This window comes from Callorhinchus milii, unplaced genomic scaffold, assembly GCF_018977255.1.
Source record: "Callorhinchus milii isolate IMCB2004 unplaced genomic scaffold, IMCB_Cmil_1.0 Scaffold89, whole genome shotgun sequence".
Taxonomy (NCBI): Eukaryota; Metazoa; Chordata; class Chondrichthyes; order Chimaeriformes; family Callorhinchidae; genus Callorhinchus; species Callorhinchus milii.
Genome location: NW_024704830.1, coordinates 18,726 through 22,651, shown reverse-complemented (window position 1 = coordinate 22,651; position 3,926 = coordinate 18,726). Strand labels below are relative to the sequence as shown.

Sequence of the window (3,926 nt, the reverse complement as noted above, 5' to 3'; positions counted from 1 at the left end):
TTCCATCTGACTCAGTCTATCTAACTCAGTCTTTCACTCCCGCTGACTCAGTTTCTCTCGCAATCAGACGTTCTTGCAGTCAATATCTCTCTGTCTCTCTCTCTCTTTCTCTCTCTCGTTCCGTATCTCACTCATTCTCATTCAATCGCTCAGTCGCATTCAATCACAATCTCTCTCTCAGTCCCTCCTTTGCTCTCTCAGTCTCAGTACCTCCCTCAATCTCTCACTCCATCTCACATATTCAGTCTCTCTGTCTCTCATTCGGTCTCCCTTTATCTTTCTCTCTCACAAACTCTCTCACTCTTACGCATTCACTCCCTCGCTCCTTATTCCTCAGTCTGTAACTCAGTCTCTATGTGGGTTAGCGTGAGATGTGATGTAAGAGCCCCGTTGATGTCAGAATGAAGGTGAAATTGAATATAGTGGATGGTGAGCTGATAGAGCGAGGAAATAAAGCAAGTCGTGGTCATTGGCCTCCACACTAAACTCTGACTGTGGCGTAGACAGGACCATCTCCATCACTGGCTTCACCGTCCTGCTCATTCCTGTTTCCTAAGGCGAGATTGGCATAGATGATACCAGCATCCTGCAAATAGATCAAGAATCAGCACATCTGCTGAAGATCAGTGGAAAATCCCCGTCACCACAGCCTCACCACACAGGACACCCGGACTCACAGCTCCAAAATGTGAGTCCACCCTCCACCAACAGCCCCAATGGTCATACGGATGCCAACATTCCTGCAATGGAGAATTGAACCCGGACAAATCTCCTCGTCAGTATACCAGAGCCAATAGTGATGATAAAACCTTGCATGTAAGAATTCCTTCTGAGACAAATGGCGCTGTTTGAATGCAAAATTTAAACACTCAGACACAGACGTGCAGACTCGCACGCGCGCGCGCGCACAGACACACACACACATACAGAAACACACACAGAAACACACACAGAAACAGACACACACAGAGCCACACAGACATGAAAACACATACATGCTTTTCACCTTGACAGAACGGCTCAAAGTGTTTTACAAAATTTATTATCAATTGTAGGAACTTTATAAACGTAAACAAACGCCGAAACCAAATTGTGCACAGAAACGTCCTGCAAACACACAGACACTTCTCTATGCAGTAAGTCATGTGAAGCTATTTGAGACATTCTCCTCATGTAAGTTATCCATGACGAATGTAAGGATTATTATTATTTTTGTGCAATGGGCGAACATTTTTTGTCGGCTCGGAAATGGGAGACTCCCCCTTCTCTTTCTCAATATTCCCAATGTACCGACGTTCGAGTTAAGCCCATGAATTTCTACCTCAGGCGAAAGTGCTGCCGCCCAGCCAGAGTGACACAGAGCCCGAGCTGTGTTGAGCCAATTTGCTTAAAGCCTGAGCGAAACTGACACATGGTCTGAGCTAAGCTGGAACTGGGTATGAGCTGAGCTACAGAGGACCTGAATTTGGCGGAAACAGTGCCAATAAGGCCGACACTACTCACCGCTGGAGGCATCGGCCGTGGAACAATTCTCACAGTTGCATCTGGAACAAACCGAAATGGGATTTAACATCAGCACATTTCAACCAACTCACCGCTATTTGGTAATGTTACTAAAGATATCAATCATTGCAATGAATAATTATGATTGTCCATGACAATGATTATTAAGCCAACATTATATTACATTATTAATCTTTTCACTTGAATTAACACCACATCACGACTTCAAAAACTCCGAAAGCGTTTCAAAACATTGACGGTTAAGATGAGTTATTGTGCATTTTGTGAATGAATCACAGGAGGCATCCGCGCCCAGTATCCACACAAACACACACACACACACACACACACACACACACACACACACAGAGTGTGTGAACGATTTTTCCTGGCGGATTGTTGGCCAGAGAGAGACTGTTGCCCGGGAAGCCAAATTCACTGATTTGAAGAGCGATCCGAGATCTTTAACGTCCTTCTGAACAGGAAGAAGGGACCTCGATTTATCCTCTCATCTGAATGACAGAAACTTGAAGCGGCTCAATTTGAACGAATCGTTTGAACGTCAGATACAGACTGTCATGCAGACAGACACACACATCGACAAACACACAGAAAGACACCATAGGCAGACAAAGAAAGAAGGAAAGTTCCAGAAACAGAGCTCGACGCCAAGTGAGACATACAGACACAATAATAGAAGAAGAGTGGAGATGCATCGAATAAGAGAAAAGACGGGAGACAGCGTCAGAGAGCCTCTGGTTTGGGGGAGGCTCATAAGCCAGCGATGAGCTTCTGTGGTGCTCGGGCCCAAGGCTGACCAGGCCTGTTTGTGACCAGCTGTGTTAACTCTGGGCTCAATCCAAGGAAACCTCTTGCTCACATGTGACGCTGTTGGTTTGTGGTCCTCCTCCCACGGGTACATCCCTGAGAAAAAAAATACAGAGTAGAGGGCAAATAATTCGCTACTGTTCTATTGACGAAATTATGGAGCTCAAAACTGGGCTTGTCACATGGTTAAACACCAGCTATTGACTCATCTGGGGAAAGGAAGGGGAAATGGCACTGACAGGAATACACTTGAAGGATCATCACAGACACCTGAAGTCGAATGGCTGCCTTCGGTCCTGTCGTTGTCCCTGGTGCTACAGTTGGAAAAAGCAGCAGGAAGTTTGCCAGACAGTGACTCCAGAAGCTGGTTAAACTGCAGAGGCCTGGCCTGGAGTGAGTAAACCTTGGTAACAGGTATCTGTGAGTTACAGAGCCCGAGGATGGAAACCTATGAATGGGTGATACGGGGGGTCGGGGGGTGGGGTGGGGGGGGTACGGCTAGATTTGTGTTGGAAACCGTCACCATGGTTACGAGTTGCCACACCAGACGATGTGTTCCTCTCATGCCTCCGACCTTTGGAAATTTCTGTGATTCTGACGAATATGCAGTGTCTCTGCCAACCTGATCACAATGAGCACAAGGGTCAGGCAGGCGAGACGCAGGGTTTGGCGACCTCGAACTGTGCATTGGGGTAAATGCTGGGGCCTCAACAGCTAAAATCCTACAGTTTGCTATTTGGAGCTCTGTCTGGAAAACTTCCTCTGCGCGTCGAGATTGGAACAATCATCCGTTAGAGATGATTTGTGACTTTGTGACTTTCACTATCCCATCAAAACAATGTCAGAGAATGACTGTTTTTCCAAATCGACTGTAATACGAATCGGAATATCCTCATCAAATCCGTTTTCAAAACAGGTATATTTAATGCCAGAAGTTAAAATAAAATGTGTTTTCTTACAATCTTTGTTAAATAACAGAGATGACGCCTCCCTGTATTAATACCCAGGGATTGAGAGTGACGTGACTAATGATGCAGGTCGGATGATTCCCGGGGGTTTGCCATCTGAATAAATTACACGGTGTCCCAAAGCCTTAGTCTGTTACTTAGAGTCGCTCTCTTCGCCAGCGAAACACTGGCTGCTGCCACTTCATGGCTTTTCCAGCAATCTATGAGATAGAAGCAATTTACTACCCGATCATTGCACTAACTGGAGTTCCAGGTAAGTTGTCAGAGCTTCATGGTAACCTACAAACTTCAGAACCTGTTGTGGAGGCAAAACATATTTGTCATGAAATGTTTTCTTAAAATGGTTCTTTTTCCTTTTTCCTGGAATGGCCATTATAACCCTCTAATCTCACATCAGCAGAACATCTCTAATTAAGTCAAGGCGTAAAACTCTATGTCGGAAAGGCGCCAGGAATGGTATCCCGGCGCTGGCAATAGCCTCATCCCGATTCATTCACTTCCGGTGGCTGATACCTGTCGCATGACATGACTCCAAGAAGCAGAACTGATAGAAAGAGTGAAATAAAAAAAACATTAGTGGAGCCATCAGAGAAAGTAACAGATATACAGAAACGCACAACACAAACA

General features: G+C 45.5%; 1 long non-coding RNA gene across 1 annotated transcript; it reads right to left on the bottom strand.

The window, feature by feature from the left end:
- Positions 1-251: 251 nt before the first annotated feature.
- On the bottom strand, positions 252-2,429 carry LOC121851688. The gene is made up of 3 exons (XR_006085952.1): positions 2,384-2,429; positions 1,504-1,544; positions 252-586 (listed from the first exon to the last, which is right to left on the bottom strand). It is a non-coding gene; the product is annotated as an uncharacterized LOC121851688 (long non-coding RNA).
- Positions 2,430-3,926: the final 1,497 nt, after the last annotated feature.